This window comes from Dendrobates tinctorius, unplaced genomic scaffold, assembly GCF_039654945.1.
Source record: "Dendrobates tinctorius isolate UK_male_01 unplaced genomic scaffold, ASM3965494v1 ptg000067l, whole genome shotgun sequence".
Lineage (NCBI taxonomy): Eukaryota > Metazoa > Chordata > Amphibia > Anura > Dendrobatidae > Dendrobates > Dendrobates tinctorius.
This window is the reverse complement of record NW_027361735.1, coordinates 7,379,249-7,395,875: the sequence shown is the minus strand read 5'-3', so window position 1 is coordinate 7,395,875 and position 16,627 is coordinate 7,379,249. Positions and strand designations below refer to the sequence as shown.

Genomic DNA, 16,627 nt, shown 5'->3' with positions numbered 1-16,627 from the left:
AGGGGTGGTAATTGGGACCGCTTAATATTACAGAAGGTGCCCAGGTGGATCTATCGAATGAGAAGTATTAAACCAAATGGTCTTAATGAGCAGCTACAATTTGGCTGCTCTTTGTGATCCCCCACTCTCTTCTTCTGGCTCTCTCATCCTTAAATTGGCCCTAATTCTGTTTTACTGACCCCTACAAGAGAAACCTGTCATATTGACAAATTGTCCTAAATAGGTCCCAGCCAAATTAACTATGAATATTGTATCAATCCTTCATCATAATCGAGTCTTGTATGTTTTTGAAAGATTTATAAGGTTATTTCGCTCACCAGATTAGTTAGTCCCTCTAATGTATATATTGTTATTTATGACACGATCTCTATGTGTCATGCACATTAAGTATACTTTGGGTATATGGATGCATTCCTGTTATGAATGAGTCACCGTAGGAGGCAAAAACAGAAATACTAGCTAAGTCCAGAAAACCAGAGAAGTTGGCAGCTATCGGATTGCAGACCCCTGAACCTATCAACAACAACTAGCAGTAGTCGTGGGGGGTTCCTACAGTGCCCTAGACCCCTCGATCACAGCCGGAGAACTACATAGCCTAAAGACAGAAAGGGAAATCTAAACTGCCCCAGAGCAGACCCCAAAGCAATAGGCAGCCCCCAACATATAATGACGGTGAAGCAAGATGAAAAAACACTCACACAGATAGAAAGATAGGCTGAGCAAATGATGGGGCCCAAGCTAACTAGATAGGACAGGATAGAAAAGCTGCTGTCTGTAATCCTGGCCAAAACCCTATCAAAACAAGAGCCAACAGCTGATAGGGAAAAAAGCCCTGAAGATGCTAGGCTTCAAAAAGACTATATCAGTACTCAGGTATTTTCTGAAGACAGAGCAAAAAGGAATTCAGCTCACCCCAGCAGGGAATGGCAGAAATCAAGGAAAACAATGCAAAACAAAACCAAAACACAAATGCAAAAAGTAGAACAGAAAACTTAGCTTTTGAGGAGCAGGAATCAGACTGGTCTCCTAGAATCCCTCAGAGAGATCACCAGCAAGGCAGAAGGGCGTCGGCCTTATATCCAGTCAGTAATTCCCGTCACCCAGTCATCATCATCCGGCCCAGGTGCTTGGTAATCAGCTTCACTACCTTCCTTCACCAGAAGAGGGAGTTCATCAGACCTCAATGGTGAAGGGGAAAATGAACTCACAACACATTACCCTATATATGAGCACTGAGGTGGATGGTTATGCCCCTTTGATAATAGGATTAAAAAAGGCTGGTATATTGGAGTATCCTGGCACTCAGGAACAGGAGGCACGAGTGCCAAGAGGGAGATGACATCAGGATAAAACTTACACGGGCAGGTGGTAACTTATGCCGTGATGGAGGAGAGTGTCGCACGGCGCATGCACAAGGTGAACGGCATTTGCACTCCACCAGTTCAGGAACAATAAAATCTAGCAATGGTGGAAAGTTGTCCTCGGAGCATCAGTGCAGTAAATCCAGATTACCCGGAAGTGCCTCTAGTGGATACACTAAGTGGTGGAAAGTTACGCTCTGCGTATGCACGGGGTGAACCGCATTTGCGCTCTACAAATAAAGGAAGTAAAAATCTAATTTACCGGAAGTGCCTCTTGTTGATGACTTAAATGGAGGGTCTATCGAGAGGACACAGACACATGGCAGACACTGACTCCCTGGACATGCACAGATGGACACCATTCCCATGTGGTCTTCTTTGACTTCTTAAATATGAAGATAAGTTTTGAGATCTTTATGTTTTTATATGCCAGTATGTTCTCCTGACGAAACGACTGACAGGGAAACATGGAAACATGTCGAGAAAATGCATGCTTGGCTGACCATATGAACGAATATCTGATATATAATATATATATACACTGTGTGTATATATATATATATATATATATATATATATATATATATATATATATATATATATATATATATATATATATATATATATTTATATTTGGCCCCCTGGAACTTTTCAACCTTTTCCCACATATCATGCTTCAAACATAAAGATACCAAATGTAAATTTTTGGTGAAGAATCAACAACAAGTGGGACACAATTGTGAAGTTGAACAAAAATTATTGGTAATTTTAAATTTTTGTGGAAATTCAAAAACTGAAAAGTGGGGGCGTCCAATATTATTCGACCCCTTTACTTTCAGGGCAGCAAACTCACTCCAGAAGTTCATTGTGGATCTCTGAATGATCAAATGTTGTCCTAAATGACTAATGATGTTAAATATAATCCTCCTGTGTGTAATCAAGTCTCTGTATAAATGCACCTGCTCTGTGATAGTCTCAGGGTTCTGTTTGAAGCACAGAGAGCATCATGAAGACCAATGAACACAACACGCAGGTACGTGATACTGTTGTGGAGAAGTTTAAAGTCGGATTTGGATACAAAATGATTTCCAAAACTTTAAACATCCCAAGGAGCACTGTGCAAGCGATCATATTGAAATGGAAGAAGTATCATACCACTGAAAATCTACCAAGACCCGGCCATCCCTCTAAACTTTTATCTCAATCAAGGAGAAGACTGATCAGAGATGCAGCCAAGAGGCCCATGATCACTCTGGATGAACTGCAGAGATCTAGAGCTGAGGTGGGACAGTCTGTCCATAGGACAACAATCATTCGTACACTGCACAAATCTGGCCTTTATGGAAGAGTGGCAAAAAGAAAGCCATTTCTCAAAGATATCCATAAAAAGTGTTGTTTAAAGTTTGCAACACGCCACCTGGGAGACACACCAAACATGTGGAAGAAGGTGCTCTGGTCAGATGAAACCAAAATTGAACGTTTTGGCAACAATGCCAAACGATATGTTTGGTGTAAAGGTAACACAGCTCATCACCCTGAACACACCATCCCCACTGTCAAACATGGTGGTGGCAGCATCATGGTTTGGGCCTGCATTTCTTCAGCAGGGACAGGGAAGATGGTTAAAATTGATAGGAAGATGGATGGAGCCAAATAACAGGACCATTCTTGAAGAAAACCTATTGGAGTCTGCAAAAGACCAGAGACTGGGACGGAGATTTGTCTTCCAACAAGACAATGATCCCAAACATAAAGCAAAGTCTACAATGGAATGGTTCACAAATAAATGTATCCAGGTGTTAGAATGGCCAAGTCAAAGTCCATATCTGAATCCAATTGAGAATCTGTGGAAAGAGTTGAAAACTGCTGTTCACAAATGATCTCCATCAAACCTCATTGAGCTCGAGCCATTTGCCAAGGAAGAATGGGCAAGGATTTCAGTCTCTCGACGTACAAAACTGATAGAGACATACCCCAAGTGACTTGTAGCTCTGTGATTAAACAAATAGCAAAACCATGTTGTATTAAAGATGTCACATAATTGTTGCACAGAATATAGAGCCCCAGTGTAAAGCGCTGTAAGACCAGAAATTGCTTGGCTACTATATAATAAAGGAATGCCCCAATAGACAAATCTGCCCTATAGATCAGGGAAAGACATGATATGGAGGTGAATTGGTATAACATAAAGCTACATCAGAGCCCTGAAAGTATTAGTTCAGAACCAAGTGACCACCCTCCAGATTAGCACATATCATGAGCGCTAAATATATAGCAGCTGTACTGAACCCAAATAAAGGGGAGCCTGTGGGAATGCCCAAAATATAGAGCCACAATATAGAGCAATTTAAGACCAGAAATTGCAGGGCTGCTATATAATAAAGGAATGAACCAATGGTCGAATCTGCCCTATAGGTCAGGGAAAGACATAATGTGGAGGAAAAAAAAAGTATGCAAAAAGGTACATTAAAGCTCTGAAAATATTAGTTCAGAACCAAGTGACCACCCTCCAAATTAGTGCATATCATGAGCGCTGGATACATGGCAGCTATATTGTACCCAAGATAGGGGGAGCCTGTGGAGATGCTCGACGCGTGTCGCTACCGCAAGGTAGCTTCGTCAGGGGCTGAAGTAAAGGTCTGAAGGCCGTAAGTTATATGCTACCAGTATTACAAAAATAAGAGACAGCTGAGGTAAATACCTGCACGGTCGCGTGTAGAGAGGCGGGGCCTGTTCGTCAATCACTGCCCAAGATCAAAAAAAGTCACTTCCACCGGAAGAAGGTCATGGATGCGACCATGGCCGAAATAAGGTAATGCACATGTGCTAGTAAGAGACTGCTATGGTGGATACCCGCACAATCACGTGTGAATCATCAGTCACTCCCCAGAAGCACACATGATCGTCACTTCCCCCGGAAAAAGGTCATAGACACAATCGTGGCCAAATTAGATTAATGCGCATGCGCTGAGAAGTCACCATGGTAGATACCCATATATGAACTAGAATGAGGAAGGTCATTTCGCCGGCTCAACTAACAGCAGTGCTGCATTAGTACGGACGCAACGACACATGAGAACACGTCATGAGAAGAACAGCATTACTGCTACTGTTTATGGTAGTGCGAGAATATAGTACATACATCTGCACATAAAAGTGTTAAATAAGATTAACTAATTACGCACTCATACACATACAGAAATAATGTGATAGAAATAAAGGTTGCGTATAGAAAGGCGGAGCATTAGCATCCGTCACTACCTAGAAGCACACATACATGTCACTTCCACCGGAAGAAGGTCATGAGTGCAACGATGACCGAAGTAGATTAGATGACTGCGCATGCGCTAAGAAGAAAGCATAGTAAATACCCATATATGAAAGGAGAAGAGAAAAATAATTTCACTGGTTCAAATAACAGCAGTGCTGCATAAGTGTGATCGCAACACCACATAAAAACGCATCATGAGGAGAACCACATTACTCCTACTGTTTATAGCAATACCAAAATATTGCACAAACATCTGCACATAAAAATATTACATGTGATTAAGTTGCTGCGCTCACAAACACATACGGACATAATATCATGGAAATAAAGGTCAATTCTCCCATTATATAGGTAACAATACTGTATTTATGCGAAGTACTTTACAATAGATATCCAGAACTGTAAATGAAGAAACATATTATGTGCCAATTATTACAAGTTATGGTCAGAACAAAGCCAAATAGCCATGGCATAATGAACAGAAAGCCATAATGGTACCACAAAAGCCCTGATGTAAAAAGCTGAAATCTGTTTCCGAAGGATTTAAAAATGCGGCACCGGCTATCCAAATGTACTGAAGTATGCTTTATAAATATTGATGTTATGAGATAGCCAGTATCGCAAAATCGAAGTGAAGACAAAAATAACAGTAATCTTCACTGTAGCCAAGCTAATGAGCAACACTACCCCCAGTAATCCAAGAACCATAAGGTTCTAAATCACTATCAATATCCACAGGCTCCACCCTGAATAGTATGTGGGAATGATAGAACACTGATGTATGCTGTGTAAAAAACACAGGATACCAAGTCGGCATCCACAGGCTCCACCCTGTATGGAAAAAATGGACATCAATGTCCATTATATACCAAACATGGTGCATGTAGAATATAGTCGTACAAGTTGTTGATTAAAAACCAGCAGTATCGGACAGCCCATGAGGGAGTAGGGGTCTCCAATACCTGCTGATGCCAACCAACATGTCCAAATACAAAGAGGGGGGAAAGATGTCCCACCCATGAACACCAAATGGTGACTACAAATCCCAGCCACAATACATGTGTAAAGAGTGTTGGATAGGTGGAAAAATACCCAACATGAGAAAAAGCCTACTCTCAGCCATGAACGGAAGCGAGAGTCGGCTTTTTCTCATGTTGGGTATTTTTCCACCTATCCAACACTCTTTACACATGTATTGTGACACAGGAAACATCAGTGTTCTATCATTCCCACATACTATTCAGGGTGGAGTCTGTGCATATTGATAGTGATTTAGAACCTTATGGTTCTTGGATTACTGGGGGCAGTGTTGCTCATTAGCTTGGCTACAGTGAAGATAAGGCCGGGGTCACACTAGAGAGGAATACGGACGAGTGAGAGGCGTTAAAAGCACGCATTACACACGGACAAATGATTCTCTATGGGGCAGCTCCCAACAGCCATATAATTCTCGCCCGTATTCTACAGTCCGTGCCAATCGCAGCATGCTGCGATTGTCAGCGTACTATGCCAATGCAAGTCTATGTGTGCGCTAAAAATACGCACTACACACGGACCAGATGTGTGACTTGCGAGAAATACGCACCAGGTGTCCTTTAGAAAAGCCGGCAATTCAGTGCGCTATACAGTAAACTCACATTGACAGGTTTTATAACACAAACGAAAGACTAGATATAGACACATAGAATACATACATACACATATATATATATATATATATATATATATATATATATATACACATACACACACACAAACACACACACACGTCATTGAGACATATATATATATATATATATATATATTTATTTCACAGAGTTCTTCATAGCAGAATAGCCGCTAATTCAATTGCCGGCTTTTGTGAAATCATTCCCCAACCCGACATGAAATGACACATGGTTTACATACAGTAAACCATTTCATTTCATGTTTTGTTTTGTATGTCTTTCATTAGTAATTAGATGAGGGTTGATGTGTAAAATTTGGGAGGTGTAGGTGTTAATTTAAGGGGTTAATTCGTTGTACAAAAATGTGTGGGCTCCCACGGTAATTTGTCAATGCGGGAGCCCACACATTTTTTTACAACAAAATAACCCCTTAAATTAACACCTACACCTCCCAAAATTTACACATCAACCCTCATCTAATTACTAATGAAAGACATAGAAAACAAAACATGAAATGAAATGGTTTACTGTATGTAAACCATGTGTCATTTCATGTCGGGTTGGGGAATGAAATGACAAAAGCCGGCAATTGAATTAGTGGCTATTCTGCTATGAAGAACTCTGTGAAATATAAATATATATATATGTGTATGTATCCTATGTGTCTATATCTATTCTTTCTTTTGTGTTGTAAAACCTGTCATAGGGCTCCATTATATGTCCATTTTGCAAGCCGGCGAGAAAATCTCAGCATGCGGATGCTTACATGTGCAAAATACGCGACCACACCTTGCTTACGGATGACATACGGAGCACTATTTAGGGGTCATTCATCCGTATTACGCCTGTAAACTACGGACCGTATTTTGCGTCGTTTAGTGTGACCCCGGCCCTACTGTTATTTTTGTCTTCACTTCGATTTTGCGATACTGGCTAAGTCATAACATCAATATTTATAAAGCATACTTCAGTACATTTGGATAGCCGGTGCCACATTTTGGAATCCTTCAGAAACAGATTTCAGCTTTTTACATCAGGACTTTTGTGGTACCATTATGGTTTTCTGTTCATTATGCCATGGCTATTTGGCTTTGTTCTGACCATAACTTGTAATAATTGGATTACCTCAGCAAATTAAATGCTAGAATGCCAAAGGTCTGCAATGCTGTAATTGCTGCAAAGGGAGCATTCTTTGACGAAAGCAAAGTTTGAAGGAGAAAATTATTATTTCAAATAAAAATCTTGTCAATGTCTGGACTAGATTTTAAATTCATTTGGCAACTCATTTGATTAAGTATGAGTTTTCATGGAAAAAATCAAAATTGTCTGGGTGACCCCAAACTTTTGAACAGTAGTGTATACTGTATATACACAGTGTATGGCATGGCATTTCAAAATGGAGTGATAGCCTTCCTTATTCAAAATCCCTTGTATCTTGTACAAATCTCCCAATTTACCAGCACCAAAGCAACCACAGATCAACACATTACTTCCACCATGCTTGACAGATGGCGTTAGGCACTCTTCCAGGATGTTTTCATTTGTTCTGCGTCTCACAAATGTTCTTCTGTGTGATCCAGACACCTCAAATTTGGATTCGTCTGTCCATAACACTTTTTTCCAATCTTCCTCTGTCCAATGTCTATATTTCCTTTGCCCATATTAATCTTTTCCTTTTATTAGCCAGTCTCAGATATGGCTTTTTCTTTGCCACTCTGCCCTGAAGACCAGCCTCTTCATTGTAGACGTTGACACTGGCGTTTTGCGTGTACTATTCAATGAAGCTGCCAGGTGAGGACCTTTGAGGCGTCAATTTCTCAAACTGCAGACTCTAAAGTACTAGTCTTGTTGCTCAATTGTGCAGCTGGGCCTCCCACTTCTCTTTCTAGGGCCTGTTCGTGCTCTCCTCTGAAGGGAGAAGTACACACCGTTGCAGGAAATCTTCAGTTTCTTGGCAATTTTTCACATGGAATAGCCTTCATTTCTAAGAAAAAGAATAGACTGTCGAGTTTCACATGAAAGTTCTTGTCTTCTGGCCATTTTGAGAGTTTAATGGAACCAGCAAATTTAATGCTCCAGATTCTCAACTAGCTCAAAGGAAGGTCAAGTTTTGTAGCTTGTCTAATCAGCCAAACTGTTTTCAGCTGTGCTAACATACTTGCACAAGGGTTTTCAAGGGTATTCTTACCACCCATTAGCCTTCTACACAGTTAGCAAACACAAAGCACCATAAGAACACTGTAGTGATGGTTGTTGGAAATGGGCCTCTATACACCTATGAAGATATTGAATTAAAAACCAGACATTTGCAGCAAGAATAGTCATTTACCACATTAACAATGTATAGAGTGTATTTCTGAATCATTTAATGTTAGATTCATTGAAAAAACTTTGCTTTTCTTTCAAAAATAAAGAAATTTCTAAGTGACACTAAACTTTTGAACAGTAGTGAATAATATATATATATGCATTGTCTGTATATGAACTGTAATAGTCTATTTACCCATTATTCTGGGAATATGTGCAACAAGGTTATGCAATTTGGCTATGCGCACAAATATCTGGTATGAATATAACAAACCCTAATACTCTGTTATCTTTAGGAATACGGGCAATTTTTAATATTAATATCAGGACGTTCTGCCTATATCCTATAATCTCTGCAATATACTGAAATGGAAATGTAATACTAAAACACAGTTTAATATGAGACAGACTCTTAATATAAAAATAGTCTTTTAATATTTTCCTCAGTTACTGTGTATACTAAAACTTCAGTATAACTGCACACTTGATTGATGTTTTTCGTCTGTTTTTTTTTGCCATACATACCGGTATTTTCTTTGCCTGATATAGTGCATGTATCTTATGATATATCAGACATAAGATATTAGTTTGACCCCATAAAACATATGGTATCTTGCTATTTCATTTTTCCTGCACTCTCTAGCCCAGGGGTCTCAAACTCGGCAGAGTAAATGGGCCGCACATAAAAAAAAATTTAAGGTGGCGGGCCGCATTCCTTTCAAACTTAATACAGTCACAATTGATAGCGGTATCTAAGGAGTTAAACAGCCACGATCGGTGCTAATACCGATCATGGCCATTCAAATAGGTTGTCAGCTGCGATGGACAGCTTACCTCAGCGGATGATAGTGTCGGCTCTGCATGTGAGCTGCGCTATCATCTCGCTGTACACGCACAGTCACCTGCAAAATCCAGCAATGGGGGAAGTCACGCCTTCACTCTCTGCGCGCTGGCGTGATGTCATTACACAGCGCCAGATGGATGTCATCACGCAGGGCCCCAGCCACTACGGAGCTGCACACTCCTCCTCTCTTCTAGCGTGAGCAGTGGCGTAGCTACAAAGTTATGGGCCCTGGTGCAAACTTTCAAATGGGGCCCACCCCATGCCAAAATACACACACATCTCTGCTCAGCACACCTCGTACACACGTGGCTCCGCTCCGTACACCTCGGTCTTCGTACACACACAGCTCTGTTACATCCACACTGTAAACCCCTCCTGACAACACACAGAAACTTACCCAGCCAGCACCATGACAACCAGCACAGATAAAGACAGCAGCGTTCTGCATACACTGAGGCCCCTGATCATGTTACCCCCCTGACTCCTCCCCCTCCTGTGACCTCATCACAGGTCCTGTGCACACAGCCATCATCGCGCTCCTGGATGGCTGCCTCAGGGGGGTGAGATGTGGTGCACCACAGGCCGCAGATGACTGCCTCAGGGGCCGCGGGCCACGCGTTTGAGACCCCTGCTCTAGCCTTTAACCAGGGCCATCCAGGCTGAGGGAGGGATAGCCGACGGCGCCTCTGCGCTGGTTTAGGGTGCCAACCTCCACAGGTAGGCTGGGAGACACTAGCAACATACTAGGGTAAAACATCTCCACTTTGAATGCAGACAAAATTAGGACTTGAGTTTATATATTTTAAGAAAGTATAAAAATAGTTTTTTTTAAAATATTATAATAAAGGATTTGTTTTATATGAGTTAATTGTATTAATTGATACCTTTTCTCAGTGATTTGCCCTGCCATATGTCCAGACATTAGTTTTTGACCACATATAGGGTATGACCGCATTCAGGAGAAACTACAGTGGGGCAAAAAAGTATTTAGTCAGTCAGCAATAGTGCAAGTTCCACCACTTAAAAAGATGAGAGGCGTCTGTAATTTACATCATAGGTAGACCTCAACTATGGGAGACAAACTGAGAAAAAAAAATCCAGAAAATCACATTGTCTGTTTTTTTTTCATTTTATTTGCATATTATGGTGGAAAATAAGTATTTGGTCAGAAACAAGCAATCAAGATTTCTGGCTCTCACAGACCTGTAACTTCTTCTTTAAGAGTCTCCTCTTTCCTCCACTCATTACCTGTAGTAATGGCACCTGTTTAAACTTGTTATCAGTATAAAAAGACACCTGTGCACACCCTCAAACAGTCTGACTCCAAACTCCACTATGGTGAAGACCAAAGAGCTGTCAAGGGACACCAGAAACAAAATTGTAGCCCTGCACCAGGCTGGGAAGACTGAATCTGCAATAGCCAACCAGCTTGGAGTGAAGAAATCAACTGTGGGAGCAATAATTAGAAAATGGAAGACCTACAAGACCACTGATAATCTCCCTCGATCTGGTGCTCCACGCAAAATCCCACCCCGTGGGGTCAGAATGATCACAAGAACGGTGAGCAAAAATCCCAGAACCACGTGGGGGGACCTAGTGAATGAACTGCAGAGAGCTGGGACCAATGTAACAAGGCCTACCATAAGTAACACACTACGCCACCATGGACTCAGATCCTGCAGTGCCAGACGTGTCCCACTGCTTAAGCCTGTACGTGTCCGGGCCCGTCTGAAGTTTGCTAGAGAGCATTTGGATGATCCAGAGGAGTTTTGGGAGAATGTCCTATGGTCTGATGAAACCAAACTGGAACTGTTTGGTAGAAACACAACTTGTCGTGTTTGGAGGTAAAAGAATACTGAGTTGCATCCATCAAACACCATACCTACTGTAAAGCATGGTGGTGGAAACATCATGCTTTGGGGCTGTTTCTCTGCAAAGGGGCCAGGACGACTGATCCGGGTACATGAAAGAATGAATGGGGCCATGTATCGTGAGATTTTGAGTGCAAACCTCCTTCCATCAGCAAGGGCATTGAAGATGAAACGTGACTGGGTCTTTCAACATGACAATGATCCAAAGCACACCGCCAGGGCAACGAAGGAGTGGCTTTGTAAGAAGCATTTCAAGGCCCTGGAGTGGCCTAGCCAGTCTCCAGATCTCAACCCTATAGAAAACCTTTGGAGGGAGTTGAAAGTCCGTGTTGCCAAGCGAAAAGCCAAAAACATCACTGCTCTAGAGGAGATCTGCATGGAGGAATGGGCCAACATACCAACAACAGTGTGTGGCAACCTTGTGAAGACTTACAGAAAACGTTTGACCTCTGTCATTGCCAACAAAGGATATATCACAAAGTATTGAGATGAAATTTTGTTTCTGACCAAATACTTATTTTCCACCATAATATGCAAATAAAATGAAAAAAAAAACAGACAATGTGATTTTCTGGATTTTTTTTTCTCAGTTTGTCTCCCATAGTTGAGGTCTACCTATGATGTAAATTACAGACGCCTCTCATCTTTTTAAGTGGTGGAACTTGCACTATTGCTGACTGACTAAATACTTTTTTGCCCCACTGTACGTTAAATAATAGGGTCCATTTTCTCCCATTACCCCTTGTGAATATTACAAACTTGGAGTTAAAATAACATTTCACTGAAAAAAAAATTCTTGCTAAATTTTAACTTTAACATACCAAGGCCTCCTTAACATGTCAGTGTATCCAGTATGCGTGGTGACAGTTTTCACACATACCAGAGACACACACATATACTATACTCCCATTCAAATAAATGGGTGTCAGGCTCGGACACTGGTATGTCCAGCGGACCGCAAAGCATACAACAACAGGATGGAAAAGGGCCCTAACGGTAGGGAGTGAGGGATAGGACAACTCCTGACAACATGTGCCTGTTCCTATGCTCTCCTAACGCCCTATGCAGGTTCTTCTCCCCGCCTTCGTCACATGTCTACTTCTTCATTGTCACCTCAATATTCCCTGGTTAGTGCACTCGCCAGCAAGGATGTTAGGATCACCAATGAAGATGGTAAAACATAAGGATAAAAACAAACATGGAAAAGACAAAGAAAAAAGGAACCAAGTACTCAGCTTCAGGATCTGCTGCTAAGCTCCAAACAGTAGAAAATACAGAACCAGGCATCTGCAGTCCCACAGCAGCAGCACCACCACCGAAACAGGAGAGCTCCAAACCCCTTGCTGGTCTGCATAGAAGTAAATATTACCAACGATCAGCTGATGAGTCATGTGACTATTTAAAGGTAGGTGGGAGTGGTTACCAGCCAGCATCAGCTCACCAGCCTTAAAAAAAAAGCTGCCAGAAAGAGACTGACATTAAACCTGTCACCTGTTTTGGCCGCTATAAGATGCGGCCACTGCCTTATCTACAGCATTCTTTAATGCTGTAAATAAGCCCCCGGTACCCCGGGGGTGAGATTAATAACGCCATCCTCCTGCTTGCTTCTTCGCTCCCGGCATCACACTTCTGTGCTGGCATATTTCACTGCCCTCAAGCAAAGTACAGCAGTGAGCAGGCGCTGGGCCTCTAAGACCTTTCCCGGCGCCTGCACATTGCAGTACTTTGCCCTACCTTCAACAGGGCTGGGAAGTACACCTGCACAGAAGTGTAAGGGGGTCAGATATAATGTCTTTCTGGCTTCCCTTCCTTGGATTGCCCTTCAAATGTTAATGTGTACACATTGATGATTGATAATGTCTATCATAACTGCCTGCGGTACTGCTACATAGAAATTTGTATTATCGCTCATTTTTGATGGTATTGCCACATGTATGTGTTACCATTTTGTAGGAAACTGTATTTTATTGTTTGAGTGTTCTAAGTTCATGTACAGTTAGAGTAAGTAAGTGCATCCTTTTGGGGGGACATTAGAGGAGGGCACTTTAGTATATAGTTCCAATAGATAAGGGTACAGGGGGTTAATTGTAGGAGGGGCTGCCAGGTAGTAAGAGGGAAGCCTGTAGAAAGTTAAGTCAGACGGGGCCAGGGTGCCCTAGTGTCTACATGGGCTATAGGCCCGGACAGCTTGGCAGCCACGCAACGTTTAAGTGCTGCAACCCATGTTACCCACGGCCACTGTGTGTCATGGCAGTGGGCCAGTGCAGGGAAGGTAGGATGTGATGACTTATCACCTAGGCAGATGCTTTTAGGGCAGGAGTCGGTTGGACAGCTGAAATGAAGGAAGTTGGAGCTTCAACGAGATTGGTAAAGCATCTGGCCTGTCTGTACCAGAGTCAACTGAACCTGGTGACTGATGATTTCAAGTCTGGGGAGAAACAGGCAGAAGAAATTGTCATCATGGCAAGGTCAGGCCAGGAAGGAACTGGGGAACAATGTAGGACGGTCCGGTCTGGGTGTGCACTGTACAAAATCGACAGCCAGAAAGGGAAAGATGAGGAAACCAGTAAATGTCACGATGTACCAACTGTGGATGTAATGTGTGAAGTACTCAGTAAAGAAAGTGTTAATGTTAACAGACTGTCTCCATTGCTGGGGGTCGCATGAAAGAGGGACCGTCGTCGACAGGGAAGTGCCCAGAGGAAGCTGAATATGGAGACACAGGTATGCTGAAGAGAATAGTATAGTTTTCTGTAGGGGAAGGACTGGACATAGATATTGCTTTTATTCAGGTCACAACTACAGTCCTGTCCCTCCCTTTCAGAAGTACGATGCAGGAAGCAAGCAGGATGATGACATCGCGTGAAGATGGGAGGCGCTGGACCCAGGACCCGCGACACCTATCAGACCGGACCGCTCCCGGGTGAGTGTAATAAAACTTGTTTTTCTTCCCTTTCAGAATGCTTTAGATAAGCTCCCGAAAGGCAGTGGCCGCATCTTAGCCCTGTTTCACACATCCGTTTTTTTGTGTCCGCCAAACGGATCCCTTTCCGTGTTTTGCCGCTAACGGATGCTAACGGATCCGTTTGGATCCGTTTTTTTGACGGATCCACGGTAGCCGCTAATGCAAGTCTATGGGAAAAAAAACGGATCCGCCAAAACCATGGCAGATCCATTTTTTAACGGAAAACGACGGATTTGGACGGATTTAAAAAAACGGAAGTGTGATCCAGGCCTTATAGAGGCAAAACGAGGTGACAGGTTCCCTTTAAGTGCCGAAATACATATCCCCCTCATTGTCTTAGGCCATGTGCAAAACACTATATAGTATATGGTCAGTGCTTTACATCAGTATTAGTAAGCCAAAACCAGGAATGGGCAAAAAATGCAGACGTGGTGCTCATGAGTCTAATATACTTCTTCTTTGACTGTTGCACTTCTGGTTTGCCTTACAAATACAGAGGAAAAAAAGCTCAAATACCAACTTTTAGGCCACGTGCATATGTTGAGTAAGTCTGCCCTTCTGTGATTGAGCCCATGTGAGATGATAGGACTTTTGAAAAGGGGGTCCTGAGTTTTTTGTGTGCACTCCTGTTTTGGGACATTATCATGTCCCTCACTGTGAACACAACACTTTAGGCTGGTTTCACATTTGCGTTTTTTTGCGCTGGAAAAAAATGCATACGTGCGCATGCGTTTTTTCCCCTATATTTAACATGGGTGCGCATACCTGCGCGCTGGCATGCGCACGTATGCGATTTTCATGCGCTGCGGTTTTTTGGGGTGTGCGTTTGTATTTTACAGACGCAGCATGTTGCATTTTTTGGTCCTGCAAAAAAGCGCATGCGCACGTATGCGCACGTTTTGCGCTAAAAATGGCCATTATAGCCTATGGGTGCGCATATGTGCGCATTGGCATGCTTATGTATGCGTTTTTTTGCACATGCGTTTTTTTTTGTTAACCATGGAATTTAGGGGTTTGGGTTAGAGTTAGGGTTAGTTAAAGGGGTTTAGGGTTAGGGTTAGGGTTGGGGTCAGGGTTAGGGTTAAGTATGGTTTGGTTAAGGGTTAGGGTCAGGGTTAGGGTTAGGGTTAGTTAGGGTTTAGGGTTTGGGTTAGGGTTAAGTATGGTTTGGTTAAGGGTCAGGGTCAGGGTTAGGGTTAGGGTCAGGGTTAGGGTTAAGTATGGTTTGGTTAAGGGTCAGGGTTAGGGTTAGTTAGGGTTTGGGTTAGGGTTAAGTATGGTTTGGTTAAGGGTTAGGGTTAGGGTTAAGTATGGTTTGGTTAAGGGTTAGGGTCAGGGTTAGGGTTAGGGTCAGGGTTAGGGTCAGGGTTAGTTAGGGTTTAGGGTTTGGGTTAGGGTTAAGTATGGTTTGGTTAAGGGTTAGGGTCAGGGTTAGGGTTAGGGTCAGGGTTAGGGTCAGTTAGGGTTTAGGGTTTGGGTTAGGGTTAAGTATGGTTTGGTTAAGGGTAAAGGTCAGGGTTAGGGTTAGGGTCAGGGTTAGGGTTAGTAAAGTCATGGTTTGGGTTAGTGTGAGGGGCCACCTAATGTTGGAAAAAAACGCAAACACGGTAAAAACGCACTAAAAACGCATACAAACGCATACAAACGCATAAAAACGCTGGGTTTTTTTCATGCATGCTCATAAAAATGCTTGAAAAAAACGCAGCAGTTGTATGCTTTTGTATGCGTTTTTTCAATGCGTTTTTTTGCGGGAAAAACGCGCTGCAAAAAAAAGCAAGTGTGAAACTAGCCTAACATATTGAAGAAATCTAGTATCACATCCATAATATATTTCTGATAACTTTATATTAGGGAATGACTAGTTGTGCCTGCCATACACACTAAAGCAACCCCAAAACAAACTACACTTTTTAAATCCTATTACGGGCTCACTCACACATTTTTCCACAAACAAGACAATTATTCTGGTGAGTTTTTCTTGTACATAGAGAGATTACATTTTTTTTCCCACCTTCTCCTTTCAGACAGTCCATGCAGTCAGATAATTTCAAGAAACCATTGACTTGCATTGCCGGTATTGTCCTTCACTTTCTCTCGGTCTTTGAAAAATCATGAACATGTGAATAGCCCCATAGACTATCACAGGTACGAGTGCGATCAGTGAAAAACAGGGAAAGCACTTGCATGTGAAAATCGGACATCAGAGTTTTTTCTCAAAAAAAAAAATAAACCAACAAAAAAAACTTCTAACAAAGTTTGGTCTTTATCAGTTTTGCTCAGGAAGAAAAAAAAAAACAAACTGATGAAGGTTTTTTTAAGCATTTCCCATCAAACAATGAAA

The 16,627-nt window shown here is 42.2% G+C and overlaps 1 protein-coding gene across 1 annotated transcript in view; it reads right to left on the bottom strand.

Annotated features, from left to right (window-relative positions):
- The window catches only part of ATP10B (ATPase phospholipid transporting 10B (putative)), a 620,908-nt gene that overhangs the window by 603,472 nt on the left and 809 nt on the right, over nt 1-16,627 (bottom strand). The window lies entirely within an intron of this gene.